Source organism: Amblyomma mixtum, chromosome 4 (assembly GCF_055824585.1).
Source record: "Amblyomma mixtum isolate Tamu chromosome 4, ASM5582458v1, whole genome shotgun sequence".
NCBI classification, from domain to species: Eukaryota; Metazoa; Arthropoda; class Arachnida; order Ixodida; family Ixodidae; genus Amblyomma; species Amblyomma mixtum.
The window spans coordinates 79,513,741-79,530,221 of record NC_143015.1 but is presented as its reverse complement, the minus strand read 5'-3'; positions in this window follow the sequence as shown (position 1 = coordinate 79,530,221).

The window sequence follows — 16,481 nt, the reverse complement described above, 5'->3', positions numbered from 1 at the left end:
TGAATATGAAGAATGTGAAGATAACAATCGCGTCGCAGAATGCAACACTCAGGCTTTCGCCTTTCACCACTTCAGCCGCTAAAGTTCCTCGTAATTTTTTTATTCTCAGGGTCACAACCTCCTGACTAATAGGACAATGTTTGTTCGATTTATTTATTGATGGATTGACCAAGGCCGACCTCAACATCAAGCTTCACAAAAACCTGTCAGCCGGTTTGACTTCGTGAGGTAGAGCTTTCGCTCCAAAATCCCCAAAATTTGTCACAGCGTGAGCACAAAACCGAGCGTGTGCCAATGCTATGATGAGTTTTTATTCTCAGGGTCACAGCCTCCGGACTAATAGCAGTCGAGAGAGCGGGAGACACTGGGCGAACCAAAATGTGCACGAAAAGCATTTCGTGGATTACACTGGATGTGGAGAAAGAAGGGCGCTGCTTTTTCCTTTGTTGCGCAGCAGCTGTCATTTACTTCCTTTCAGTTGAAACTTCTAAAAACTTCTTTCCTGTCTCGTGTGCTGTCCCCGTCCTTTCTTAGTTGTTTCGCGCTAAAAGCATTCCATTTAAACGATGAACCAACTCGCCCAACGGAACGTTTTATTGAACTTCATTTCTCGTACAGTCTCTCTTTTTCCTCCCTTTTTCCATTTCTCTTTTTCTTCGTCTCCTCTGCAAGAATCTTTGTTGATCACCCACATCACCTGTACGAAGTGCCATGCAATAATCCCCTCGTACTACACAAGGTAAAGGCTAATTACTTTTGAGTTGGCTGCCTAGTGTGGAAATGCGTCATGCGTCATGCGAAGCGCCTGTGCAGAATCCTAAGCTCTGAGCTATGGCGACAAGTGAGACTCTTCGATGACCAGCTACACACCGCATTTTTCTGCCGTTTTCCCCAAAGGATTTCAGAAATGAAGTTGCGTTCATCCAGGAAGCTTGCGTGCCAGACGACGGAGTTCTGGTGGCAGTGCATTTTGCACCAAACAACCAAGGTGTCCAAGAGTCCTGTGGGAAAGAGAGTACTGAAGACCTTTGATGGAGCGCACGTCTCGGAAGATGTTTAACGACTCACTGAAGAAGGACCAAAGTACAGTTTGGAGCCAAGAGCCAGCGGAGCACAACTTCTCTCGATGAAGAGAAGTATGGCATCCAGAGCTCAGATGGGAGACCAAAAACGATGCCTTATCGACTGTTTGGACAGCCTATCAAGGACAGTTTCAAAGAAAGCTGTTATTCTTAAGGATTCCATGCGCTATGGGGGATGACTATTTCAAGACTAATTCTCTCCGCCTACTGGGCAGGGACAAGGAAGGAGATTTTGTGGGGCTTACTTCAACTGTGCACAACATAAAAGCCTCCCAAGCCGTCAGCAAGCACTTCGATGAAACGAGACAGAAACCTGGCTAGGTAAATACAGCTGCAGTTTCCCTGTGTTTTAAGACAGAACTGTGCAAACTTGCAAAAAGTATAACTTATTGGAGTAAAAGTAGCCTGAAAATTTTTTTCACTGTAAAAACTCATATATTAGAAGTACCTTTCCGCAGTATTCTAAGTGAACGGGACACCTGGCAATTAATGCTTAGCAGATATCTCCTAAAAAACCTGAATACACTGAGTGTAAAAGATCATCTTGAAACTAGGAACTCGCGTGACGCAATATTTTTTATGGAAAACAAAGTCTTTGGCAGCATGTTCTCGATCGACGTTGAAGATTTATTTTATTCTGTCCGCCACCAAGAGCTGTTTGCTGGTACTATAAGCCTCGCGCACGAAAGGAAATTATGCCGTATGATTCAGCACAATCAAACACGGTGAAAACGGCTTTTCAGCCATGTGTTTACTAGAAGCTATCAATAAATCATGCTGTCATGCCGTTCAGGAAAGTTTCGACTCACAGATTTCTAGGCCGCTATAAACCGGCTTTCCTTTAACCCGTTGATCTGCAGTGACGGAAACAATGTTGCGAAAAATTAACAACAAGGAACCAGCAATGGATGCAGTAGGTAAGAAGGAACTGAAAGAAGATAAAAAAAGCCTCAGGTAATTCAGTGCTCTCACCGTGTGGCCCACAATTAAAAAAAAAGTTGCCAACAATACCAAATTCCAGTTGTTTTTTTCAGCACTCTGCAAGGTGAAAAGCCTGTGCCCCCGGCGAATGGTGAACGAAGAACGAGAGGATGTCTAACGGAGCACAAATTCTGTTATGTGGGTTGCAAGGTTGGAATCATTTATGAAGTACCTATCACTTGCGGAAGAGCGTATACTGGGCAATCTGGACGTTGTTTAAATAAGCGCTTACGGGAACATTAAAGGAGACTTAAGCAGGGGACCGGAACGACATTGCTTGTTCATTGTAGGTCTTGGGATCGGACGGGTACATGCGCGCCGTTACCCAAACAGACACGATTAATCGGAAGAGGCAATGACGAGTCAACGCGGGTGGGGATTGAGGCGTTCCACATAAGGAAGAAGGGGTTTGATTGTGTCAATAGCCCTTCGGTCAAGCTGTACTCTAACGAGTACAAGTTTTTATAGAGGTTCATCAGACGAGGGTGTGTGATCGACAGCCTCCTTGGCATGTACGCATGTACTCAGTTTTTGGCATGTGCGCAGTTTCTGAGCATAAAATCAGTGCATAAAATGACTGTTTGTTCTGCCATTAAAAATCAGTTGAGTGTATCGCTCTTTCGTGTCTCGTGTTCTGCCCTCGTCCTTACTTAGTTGTTTCGCGCTAAAAGTATTCCTTTTCCACGATGAACCAACTCACCCAACAGAAGGCTTTATTGAACTTCTAAAAACAGTACACATCTGCGAGCAAAGTACTCAGAAATAAGCAGCAGAACTTGAGCATGCAACAAGAAAACATTATGCCAAAGGAGTAACACGCTTCACATATGAGCAGGAAAAAGCAATGTTCTGTCTTTTGATTCTGCCTGCCAGTCACAAATGTCGTAATCGCAAACAGAAATGGCAGGAGTGGCACGTTATATTCCTGCTGTTTCTGGTGAAGTGCTTTTGAAAAGCAGTAAACACTACTCATGAAAGAAAATTATTTTTTTCATCTGCACAGAACTGTGCACAGGCTGAAATTTGAACATTGGGAACATTTTGAACGATAGATGCGATAAGTGACATTGCACAGGTAGAAAAAGTTCAAAGGCGTGCTGTGCGCTTCATTTATAATAAATATAATACCTCCGAATCTCCATCTCTCCTTATGCAATCAAACCAGATAAAACCTCTCAGCATCCGAAGAAAGATACCAAGAATGGAATATTTGTACTGCTTAATTCAGGGAAAGTTTGGCATCTTGGCAAGTCCTTATGTTACTCCATCATCAGCTCGAAAAACGCGACACACACACAACTACAGCTTAACTCCTCACTTCGCAAAAACAAACTCCCATAAGTTTTCATTTTTTCCGAAAACAATCAGTGATTGGAACTCACTACCTGAAGAGGTTTTTACGTGTGCTAACTTCAAAGAGGCTATTACAAATCTGTTTTAACCACTGAAAATGCCCTTCTGAATTTGTGACTATTTTAGATTGACGAAGATGTATTTCGGAGTGCTTTATATCTGCATGCATGAATTTTAAACATATGTATGTACGTAAGATGCTGTGTAATCCTTTCTTGTTGCTTTTGCCCTTCCTTCTTGGACCAAAAAGGTCTGCAGTATCATGTAAATAAATAAAAATAAAAAAGTGAATTACAAAGCAATGAATGTCACAAGACGCCACAATTCTATTGATCCGTAAACAATATTCACTGATGTGCTTCATGTATATGTAGTCTCTGGCGTCTTATCGCAGAAATGTAGCAAGGAGTACTCAGGAGTCTTGAAGTCTTGCCGTTGTCACTGATTTTCAGAGAAATAAATGCTGAGTACCGCTTAGTCCTGCCATACCCACCGCGGTACACATACCGGTTATATGTGTATTGAAACGCTCCTTTTTATACTTCTGAAGACAATACTCCCCCTCTGTACGTTGTCTGGCGGCTCTAAGACTTTCATTGCCCTCTCGAAATTACGCATTAAACATGTGCGAATTGACTAAGCTGTATTGCTTACACACTTTTTGTATAGGCAAGGCATTCAGCAAGATCCTTCTTTCATGACCTGCCGAATAGGCAGGATGAACTGTAAACTTTCTAAACTGCACCAAATGCGGACTAATAAAATTGCTTTTCAAGAAAATAAACAAGCTCATAAAGAGTTTTCCGCTCATGTGACTAAGAAACAAATATATGCCCAAACCATTCTTCCACTGGGAACTAATAGTAATATTTCCTTATTCCGCAGTATATACAAAGGCTTTCTTAACACTTATGATTTCTTGTTTTGGCAATGTGCAGTCCTGGTCAAACACACAACTCTCTTCTTTAGAAAGATTTTCACAGGCTTGACTTTCCTCATTAGCAAGGCGAAACGGTTGCATTGCTGCCTTTGTGATATCCCAAGTGTAGCCTCTGTCCTGTGCCTTCTAGGCGTCAATCAACCTGGATCTAAACGAGAAAAACTTGATAAACCGAAGAATTTTTTTGTGCTAAAATGATGAATCTGAGTCCTTCAAGCGTAATTTCAGCGAATGAACGCCACACGTGTGTGCCTGGTACTTGAACATGCGTATTGCCTGATTTCGCATCTTTCCGTGAGAAACAAAAACTTCCTAGAATAGGCAGCGCATGTTTCTGCAGGGTTGCAGTGCCTACAGTAGACGCCTGCCGCAAAGACGTCATTCTTTTCACAGTTCCCTACTTTACAGAGGAACTGGTGGAAAGGCAGTGGCGTGATTTAGTATTGAGGAAGTCTATCTATGCAAACGCGGAGGATCACTGAATAAGCGACATCAGTCACATGTTGCAGTAGTTGCTTAGTTGCCATTTAATACAATATTGCACTGCAGCTGACATCATATTTACGTAAAGCGTTCGAGCGACGCATTTCCTTGAAAGGAAAGCACCGTCTTCTGCAGCTGTTAGCTCCAAAGGAAAGTCTTGCCCTGAAGTAGACTCACATAGACATAAAAGGTACGCACGAACATATTACCAGAATGTCTGAGAAGAGTGGGGATAAAGGCTTGTTGCTGTATTATGTCAGCCGCTCTGAACAGAGAAAAAAATGGCCCACATGGAGAGGGGACACACGTGCGCAAAGAACTAACATTCTTTGATGCGAATTGTGTCCTCTCTGGAATCAGGCACCAGTAGCACACCACTGAAGAGTGGACAATTTCATGAACATAACACAGTGAATGAGAACGTAAGAATGAAGTTTAAGGCATTTTTACAGCATTCTACAAGGTAGTAGTAAAGTTGCTTAAGAACATTCAAAGTAAAGCACACTATAGCTTGCAGTTCACAGGTGACCGCAAGATGGGCGTCTGCATTCCTTGCCCTTGTCTACACGGAGTTGCAAGAGGAATTCGTGCACTACGAACTGACCAACGGACTTGTAGTGCGGGACAAATTCAACCTCAAGAAGCTTCAGCGGGGGGTCCAAACTTCCCGCCGTTTAGGGTAAATGGCGGCATCGTTGCCCCAGTGTTTTGGACACTGCATGAGTTCGTCTAGAGCATACTGTCTCAAACACCTTTTAGCATCGCAAGTACTCATACGCGCATTTTTGAAGTTTGGTGCTTTCAAAAGGAGCATGCTAAAACAATCAAGCCAGCAAGGGTAACAAGCATACTACTACAAGAGACTGCGATACCATGTGTATCTCAGAGGCAAAGAACAGATTTGTCCTCTTTACCTACGTCCCGTCCTTTTTCTTTTAAGATGGTGAATTTTCTTCTCAGATAATTACCGCCTTTAGCGTTCGCGCCAGAAGGTAGCCCCAAAACGTCGAAATCAAATGAACGGAAAATATACGAGTTTTTTCAGAAAGAAACCCTGGAAAGTCCACCACCTACAAATAATGAGGCAGCCTAGCACAAAGGTGAAAAGGTTCCTCTCGCACGATCGTTTTCAGCGTATGGTGATTTTGAGCTGGGCCCCGCATCGTACTGTCGGGTTACACCTCCTGTTTCAAATTATTCAATGCATATATTTTTTAAAGCTGTTAGAGATCAGTGCGGTTTGTGGAGGTGGATTGCACAACATGCGGACATTATGTACCGGGTAGAGTTTCATAATTAAAAGATTAATTAACTAACTTGAACTGATAAAGTTTATAATTTTATTTTGAGGAACAAGATTATACGGCGAAATTCAATAATTTCCACATTGAAGGTGGGTCTAGTTTTAAAATTTATCAATTGGAACTCTGGATTTAAATATCGAAGGTCAAAAATACGCATTTCACAAGCTCTTTGAGTTGGCTTTCCCGCGGAGCACAATTATAAAATGCCATCGCTCGGTTTTCGAATGCAGCAAATACAGACCCCTTTAGTGCGTTTTTTATTGCGTAGAAGTTGGTAAAGTTATTGTCGCGATGATATTAAGAGGGGCTACACCAATATTACAAATGTTCGATGCGGGAAAGCATACTCAACTAATTTGCAAATGCGTTTTTTATTAACGTAAAATTTTTTAGCCACAGTGCCAATTAAGAAAATTTAAAAACTGAGATGGCCTACAATGCTCCCGGTCTTAAATTTTGCAGATCGTCTTCCCCCTACAATAAAAAATCAAACGATTAGTTGAATTTAGTTAGTCATATTTTATTTATAAAGCTTTATCAAGTACATAATGTCCGCCATGTTGTAGAATCCACCTGAACAAACCGAACTTCTTATCTCTGATGGCCTTGAAGAATAATTCTTTATTGAATCATATTGAAAAACACTTTATATAAAACGCCAGCAGCAGCAGCTTGTTATGGCTGATAATTTGTCGTCGGAAAGAGATGAGGGAAACAAGAACCAACATCTTTTAATTCAATGAAAACGCTTAACAGTGCCCTCACGACGGCACACTCGGCCCACATAGGTCGACGCTTGTTTCAAAGGAAGCAACCATGTATTCGCGCCACGTCGAACTGAGTGAAGGCCGTAGCGTTAAACGAAGTGCGACAATTTGCACCGTTCACAAGAAATAATGGATAAAAACCCTTTCAGGAATGCTGCCTGCACACCAGCTGCTTCGATGATTATGTAGTTTCGCTAGGCAGGCATACAGCATCCTGAATCTGCATAATAACGCGTTCGAGTCCGGCCAAAAATTAGCGCGCGTTCTGTAAAAAACATCGCATCATGAGGAAAAAAGCTATGTCTGCATGGAAGCCTAACAAGCCGGACAGCTTGCTTGTTTGTTTACCAGAGGGCGCAATCATCATGTGGGCATGCGTTCATTTATAAACAAACACGGCACATAACTCACTCCTCAACAGCGTTACCGGGAAATGTGCTATCAGTGATGACGTGGCGACAATATTTCAATCAGTTGTTTACGCGCCCCGTTGCATTCTCACCGCACCTGTCTATAGACATAATGTGTGCGCGCTTAAAGCACATTTCGCGCGGAGACGGGAAATTGGTGCAGCAATTATTCTTTCCATATATGACGACCAATTTGGAGACCCTCACCATTCTTCGGGGTAGACAGCTGCGATCATCAGTGGTGGCAAAAACAAGTGGCATGGCCTCCCACAAAGAAGATTGGCCGTACTTCATTACGAAATGGTTATCGAAATTTATAGCCAAAGATGTGGGTGAAAATCTTTGGACGAGGAGCGCCGTTCCGCAATCCAACAGCGTGATTCTGCCTTCACGTATACAAATTCGATGTCTCTAACTAATGCGAAGCATGATGGACCTTTCTGGCTTCATTCGCCGCGCTTCGAGACTAGTCTTGAGCAAACAGAACGACAGAACAAACAGAACAGTGAGAAACGAAGGAGAGATGCAAATATGTAGCTTCAACATCTGCAAAAAAGTACTCCGTTACTTGCAGCCTTACAGCCGATTCAAACAATACAACTTGAAATTACCGAGTGCATTGGCCCCGAAATTTCTTGAACTATCAACTGCTTAAATACATCTTCTTACGATGTAGCGTAAGATATCGCTCCGTTGGTAGTGCACGTTGATTCTGGAATTGAGGGCCTGTGTAATCAGACCAACCAGCTGTGCATCGTCGGTTCAGTACCCGATTACTGTTGACGGACAGGTCATTGGCGACAAAAAAAACCGTAAGTAAATGCAGGTCAACACTTCCAGCGTGCATTTCTCGCCCAAAAGCTCTGTGTACTGAATTCGATAATTTCTAAAGTTAAAGCTATGCAGAGAACTGTTTGTACAGACTGTACAGAATGGTCCATGCAATAACTGCCAGCCTGAGGACACCACCATAGGTAACTCTTCAAGGCAAGCGCAAGTCGGGAGTGTCTGCTCTGTCTCTGACTCGTAAACCCTTAAGCTTGCACGTTGAATATGGCAAGTTGTACAGTCCCTTACAAAGACACTCTTTGAATTTTTCTTCAAGTTTTGCTGACCTTTCTCAATATATACTTTTGGATATCTGTTGGAAAGTAGAGCAAGTATGTTTGAGAATTTAACATAACTTTCACACTATTTAAGATATGGCGACAGCTTTAATATTAAAATCCAGATGTGTACGCGCTGTGTTGACAATCTGTTCAAATTGCGTCGGAAAGGAATACATGATTCATACTTTGGTTTTCAGGTTTGCTTTTGTGACGAACCACTGAGTACCTTCAGTACTGAATTAAATGCCCGAATTTTTTGACAAAAGCAAAATTAGGCAAAAATGAGCCGTATACATATACCCATGAAAGCTGTTGCACTATGGGACCTCACGTACAAAAAGCGAAGGCTCTTTGTGATAATTTCAATTTCAATTTCAATTTATTTTCTCATGTACACATATGGTGAGGGCCGAGGGAAAAAAGCCAGAAATTTTGGCTTGACGTGCCCCTCGGCCCCTACATTGCAAGGCAGCAGGTAACATAAATGTTTTAAACAAATAGCATCTCAAAATGCAAACAATAGTTATCAAAAATGGTTTTGCGTATTAATAGAAAAATGACAAGGAATGAAGTGTACAACAAAAAATGGTAATAAAAAAAAGAAAACAGAAAAATACACGTCATCGAACAACAGGAATTCGGTTACTCAAATTAGGTCAACAGTATACTGAAACGAAAGAGATAAAGAAGCAGCGAAGGGATAAAGAAGCAATGAATCTATAAAGTGGCACATACATCGTGTATAACTTGGCGGCATGCACGTGAAAGATCAATTTGTGCAGTTTGAAACTTATTTAGAAGACGGGGCAACGTGTTTGCTAGACTATGTGTACCTGTGCGGCAGGTTGGAATATGCCACAGTTCGCTGTGTCTGATAGGATAAACTGATAAACTTGTACATTTAGTGAAAGGTGTGCCGTGTCACGCAAGTAATTCATATTTTGTTTTATGTCCTTCTTGTATCTTTCAGGTAACCTAACATTATACATTTCAGATACTTTTATGGCACTGAACTGATGCAATAAATCGCATGTGTTTATATGAGAAGAGACGTTAAGTACTGCACGCAGAGCCTTCTTCTGTAAAACATAAATCTTATTTTTATTGGTACCTGTAGTTGTTCCCCAAACTAAATGCGCATAGTTCACTTGGGACATAAAGAGCGAATTATATAGGAGAAGTTTAACTTTGCATGGAAGTAAGTGACGATGCTGGTTAATGATAGCTGTGACACGAGAAAGCTTACTGATGACAGCGTTAACATGATTATCCCAGCTTAGCTGGCTGTTGAAATGAGCCCCTAATATCTTAATATTATCTACAACCTCTATCGTTTCCAAACCTAGCTTAAGATCGCATGGTAGAATAACGTTTGTATTTTTTGGTTTGAACATAATTGCCTTAGTTTTAGTTACATTAATTTTCAACAGATTATTAAGGGACCACTGATGGAGTGTACTTAGTGTCCTATTGGCCTCGTTTATCACATCTTCACATCCGCTTGATGAGAAAAACAGTGAGACGACATCGGCATACATAACGCACTTCACATGCAGGCATTGATTAACGATATCATTGATATATAAGTTAAAAAGAAGCGGTCCAAGGATACTTCCCTGAGGTACGCCAGCAGGTACTTTTTTTACTGAGGATCGACAGCTATTAATATCAACAAACTGAAAGCGATGTGCAAGATATGACGCAAGAAGCGCGTGAACACGACCCCTGAAACCGTAGTCGAACAGTTTTGTCAAAAGTATGTTGTGGCTGATGTAGTCGAAAGCCTGCGAAAAATCTATAAAAACGCCAAGGGCAAGTTTCTTTTCCTCGAAACACTGTAATAGGTACTCTTTTTGGCTTAGTAATGCTGTCTCTGCAGATTTATGTTTGATAAAACCAAACTGCGAATCTGTTGTTATTTGGTGTTTGTCACAAAAGCATGATAGTCGCGTGTGGATAATTTTTTCCAGTCCTTTAGAAAACATTGGCAGCACGGAAACTGGCCTATAATTTGAAACGCAAAGCTTATCACCTTTCTTATACAAAGCTGTCACCTTAGCAATTTGCATGCGCTGTGGGAACACTCCGTATTCCAAACTTAAATTAAATATATGTGCTAAAATTGGTGCTAGAATATCTAACACATGCTTCACAGGCCGTATCTGCAAATCATCCGTATCGTGGCATCTGCTGTTCTTCATGTTCATGAATGCAGTGACTACTTCGGAAGATGTAGTTGGACTTAGATACGTAGAATCGCTACTTTGACTTATGTGGGTATCATATGGCATGTACTTAGGTATTCTCGCGTGAAGAAATATTGATTAAACGCCTCTGCTAGCTCCTGCTCATTTACACTTCGTCCTTGAATAAGTACTTCCTGAGGAGGGCTAGTCTGGGGTGTGCTTAAAACAACGTTGTTAATCTGGTTCGATAACTTTCGAGAATCACCGTGGCATGATTCGAATTTGCCGTAGTAATACGAATCCCTAGCACGCCTTAACTTTTTGTTTAGCTTATTTCTCAGGACTTTGTATCTTGCTGATAGATTGGGGTCGCGTGTATTTATAATGTCTTGGTACATTTTTTCTTTAGATTGTATCTCCTTGAGCAATTGTGACGTCATCCACTCCTTGCGCCCTTTCCGAGGTCTTACGTGCGCCTTGTACGGAAAATGTGCGGTGTAAAGTGCTTTAAATTTATCAAGAAAGCTTTCATAAGTGGCTTCCACGTCTGTCATAGACAGCACGTCAGACCAAGCTACATCTGAAACAGCCTGTTGAAAGAAGCAAGGTTTTTCTCAGTAATCGCTTGATGAAAGCAAGCACGCGCTGGTTTGTACTTCATACCTGGTTTCACCCCTAGCAATATTGGGAAATGGTCACTAAGGTCATAATGAAAGACAGCGGACACAACGCTCTTTTCATCAAAATTAGTAATAAACAGGTCAATGAGTGATTCTGTATGCATAGTAACTCTTGTAGGCGTGCCAATTGTGTTAATGCAGCCGTTTGCGGAGAGCAGCAAAATAAAATTTTTTGCTGTGTTGCTATCAGAAAGCAGGTTTACATTAAAATCGCCGCCTAGAATGACACAGAAGTTGTTAGAGTTCACAAAATTCAAAAATACGTCAACGAAAGAAAAGAATTCTGCAGTGCGGCCATCAGGAGGCCGGTAACAAACCGCAATAATAGTACGGTCAAAATTTAAGCAAACCATTTCGTAGTCAGAAGTGACACAACAAAATCTTGGCACCAGGTCACAATTTGTACTTTTTTACTAAAGCACAAACACCGCCAGCACGATTTAATAATCTGTTCATGAAGAACGAGTTGTACCCGGGCATATTAATTACATCTTCATCACAAGAGTACCAGGTTTCCGTAATCATAAACACTTCAAACTTGTCTAGTTTGTTAAACACATACTCGTTCAGCAGTTTTATTCAGTTTTATTATAATGACAGTACAGCCACCGGGAAATGCATGCATGTGCAGTCTTGAAAAAATTGCGTGAAAATAAAAAACACAAATGCTCCTCCAGGAGCAGACTGTGAATACTTCTTTGTGATCTAACCGAAATCAGACAAGTTTTTTCCTTGCGTTCTGTCCACCATGTATAACTGAGATTTTGCAGAAAACAGACAATAACAAACGCTGTTTGCTAGTGTGGATTGGAGGAGCAATAAATAGTACACGCTTCTCAGAAGCTTAGTTTGGAAAGCGCTTATTTATTTTCTGCATCTGTAGTAGGTTACGCAGTTTAGAAAAATTTTGAAGGCAATAGACCAGGAGCACTCGCCGTAGGAAATTCTTTAATCTTTAATACACACATCCGTATGCCATCTTTCCGAAAAGTAGGCAAGAAAAGGCGTTTCTTTTTTAGCCTAGAAACGGAGGACTTCTCACCCATCTAAGTTCTAAATCTTCGTTAACGGAAAACCTTTCACCTCACCGCACGGGACTTTTTTCTCTCAGGTGTGCCTTACGCACTCTATTGCAGTGCTCATAAGGAAACCCTATTGCATGGTTTCTTTAATGCTTTCTTTTCAGAAAACCTTATGACCTTCCATACAACAATCAGCATGCCATAGTACACGCCACTTTAACTGACAGGCTTCTTGCGGACGGATCACTAAAGCACTCATCGTTCACTACTGCCTCTAAAAGAATGCAAAGCCTTCATTGTCTTCAGTGTGGTTTGGGTCATCAAACTATAGACCACATTCTGAAATCTGGCTTTGTAATAATTCTTGAGGCATATGCTTTTAAGGCAGAGCTGTGTTAAGATGGTTTTCTAAAAAAAATACTACAGACACAGCCAGTTTTTCTCATGAAATCTCCACGCAGGTCAACGCGTAGGCCCTATTGCTAGCAAACTTAGGAACCGTTAGCACCTTTGCTGTCAGCTGTCTTTCCTCATGCCTTCGTTGTTTGTGACATTTTGTGCACACAAAAAAAAACAATACGCCGCCGTGGTGGCTCAGTGGTTATGGTGCTCGGCTGCTGCCCGAAAGACGCGGGTTCGATCCCGGCCGCGGCGGTTGAATTTCTTTGGGAGAGAAATTCTAGAGGCTCGTGTACTGTTCGATGTCAGTGTACGTGCGATGTCAGTGCACGTTTTACCACCAGGTGGTCGAAATTTCCGGAGCCCTCCACTACGGCGTCTCTCATAGCCTTAGTCGCTTTGGGACGTTAAACCCCATAAAACCAAAGCAACCAATCTTTCAAAAAATAACCTTCCATCGCCTTGTATAAGGTATCCTCGAGAAAGCCCAGGCTTTTCACATCACCGCATCCATGCGCTGATGATCTTCATTTCTTTTGCACGAAGAAAAGTACGGACTGCTCCGTCTAACGTACGCGCGTGCTTTGCCCAAGCCATGCAAGTCACCAAAACCAGGGACCACAGGGATTGGTTTTAGAGGAAAGCTCTAGTCTTCGCACTACAACTACAACTCCCAAGGTCATCTGGCTCTTGGTGTGTGACCTTTTGCCGTTCCCCTGAAATGCATATTCATATAAACACCACCAGGTTTCGAATTTGGAGATGGAGCTGAGATTGATAATCCACTTCCAAACGGGTATTGCGCAATTGATAACCGCTTTATAAGCCTTCGAATTGAGTTTTGTGTTTTGCCTGTCGTAATCACAGTTTTATCCTGATTTACTTGACTGATTTATTTATTTCTCGGAGAAGAGACATAAAAGGAGGGGGTACATACATTAGTAAAAACAAATAACATGGGTAGCATAGACATCGGTAACATAGAAGTATTAAAAACAGATCAATAGGTCAAATTGTTAGGCAACTGAACAGCTAATTCTTCAATTGGCAGTGAGTGAAGTGAGCCGTCCAATCGATACCAAATTTCATCTCTTACTTCAACTTCACTTTTCTGCTTGGTGCTTCTTATAGCAGTGGGTTAAGTGCCGTACAAGTATATTTTCTAGCTTACCAATGTTTTGATGTGTATAGGATGGCAAACGTTAATCAGGTACTCCATGTAAAAGTAACCAAGCTTTTAAAAAAGACGGAATGTCCTAGTGCAGTGGAACGAACTGAGGGCTCGTATGGTCTCATCTGTGTGGTTGGTAGCCGTATATCGCATCTGTAGTGTTTTATGTTCTCAAAAGGCAAATCAGCAGTAAAGACTGATTAGATAATTCACAGTTTAATATTGGCTTCACGATCCCAATCATCAATTCAGAATCAGTAGATTGTCTTGAAGAACAATTGGTTGAAAGGTTTCATCCAAGGTACCGTTTTTCGCAGGTTTATTTACCGAATTTAAAAGAAAGCTACCACGTGACCGCTACTGGTGCATGTCTCTCGCTCTGCCCGCACGCAAAGGCCTGTTGAGGGGAGCGCTTCAGAGAAAAGCGGATTTTGTGCTGTGAGACGCGTCTTGAGACACTGAAGCAACCACGATTTCTCATGAAAGCTTTTGTATTTTGTGAGATTTTTTTTTTTGTTTCACGCCGGAAAGAAAGCTGTCTTACTGGAAAGGTAGAGTATTAGTCAAAAGTTCCCAGGCCCCAGAGTCTGCTTTCGCGCAGAATATTAACGTAAATTTACGACACCCCTGATGATCAAAATATCTGTGGAGGGTTGGAGTATCGTTCTAACCTCTGAGAAGCTTGAGAGCTTCATCGGCATCTTAAATGCAAGGAGATACCGGCGAGAAACAAACACTATGGACTGGGGATTTTTGACAGACCCTGTACCACGGTGAAAATATTTTGGCAGGCTGTGTTTCAAGACGATCTACGAGTTCTGCCTTGACGTTTTGTTTTTGACACCAACATTTCAAAATTTAGCAAATTGGCCTTCAACAATTATCTAGTTTCCGGCCCTCAATTGGTCTCACTCGCATAGGACACTCAGCATATTTTTTTAATGTTGGTTACTTTCAGCTGCCTCACCCGGTACACTCCCATGCAGGCGCTCCTATTGGATGATAGAAGACTCAATGAGGTCTAATTCAGGAGATCCAATCCAAAGCTTGTGCCTTGTTCCTTCATTGTTCGTCGTGTACATTAGTTCAAGCACTCACCCTTCTTTCGAACAGCACATGTGCCAACACTAATTTGACCCAGGTATTATAAAAGGAAAGAATCGCTTCACTGATAGAGTAATTGTAGTTCCGTGCAGCCCTGCCGAACATTACGGAACCATTAGATCCTAGAACGTCGCAGAAGCACTGTGGGAACGGTAAGCAGCAAGAGGGGTTGGGTGTGCTCTCAGAGCATCCGTTCCTGGCTATTCTTTTGAAGAGCTTGCTTGCAGGCTCAACCGCTGCAAACAGGCCTTAACTTAACCGCGGTTCCACATAATCTTCGAAATATAACCGAAACAGTATTCCAGACGCGCGTATGGAGAACGCTGCGCATACTCTACAAACTTTATTGAAGGAGCTCTTTTGTATATCTGGAGTAAATGTATACCCGGAGATATCTGGTAATAGCTGGAGCAAATGTATTCTCTCTTGCTGTCGTGTTCGTCGACAAAGCGACGCAAGGCTGCTCCAGCAGCCCTTTTCTCCTTCGCGCTTACTCGCCGGCCGCTTCCAAGAAACTAGCACGGGCCGGCCGCTCCCACAAAAGCTAGCAGGCGTCTCCCCCGACAACACCTGATCCCTACAGACCCGTCGACCGACGCATTCCCCATTGCCTCTGACTGGGCACCATACTGTGATCATATGCACTGCCACAGCACCGGGAGTGCTTTCTTTTCACGCACACTCTCTCTCTCCCCCTCCACTGCAATAAACCTTTCTAGTCTCCACCCAGCAACCGTGTTGAGAGGTTCCTCGCATGCGGGGCTCCCACGTCCCGAACTAACACAATCCTTTAACAGCTGCCTAAATCGTAACTTCACAGAAATGTAAACCACGCACCTGTATTCAATGTTCCAAGATTAACCGTATGGTAGCATCAACTCGCTTTACGCATTCTGCGTCGTCCATTCTATCAGCCAATAAGGAAGATTGTTGCTGAAACTGTGGGTCATTGGGTTCCCATGAAGTATTTAACTCTAGCCGGACCTTCATGCTCTTCTTTGGACTTTTGAAAGCATTATTGCTTATCACATGCGTATAAAGCCTGGGGCTACAGATCAGAGCAAGTGCACTGTTATCAGTCGAATGCTCAGGGAAGAAAAAAAGCTTCGTGCCCAGAGGGTAGCTTTCTTGAAAACGAGGAAAGTTATAGTGTTGAATGTCATACTCGTCGTCACAAATTCAAATGAAGCTCTTAACTGCTAACTGATATGCTGCTTCTCATTACGTATGCAAGAAGTTTTCGTCAGTTAGGGCCAACATGAGTCAGAGGGTGCTTAATGATGTGTATTGGCTATCCCCTATTTCTAATGTCAACTTGCACGGCCGGATCGCACGAGACAGCTCCAAGTTAAAACAAATTGTCATGTTTCCGCCGTAAACTTGTTATTAATTATGGTTCAACAGTCCATCCCCTGACCACGTTAAGCCGTTGAACACTCCAACGTCAATTCGTCGCATTGTTCCGTCTCCGTATCTCGAATTACAGCCCT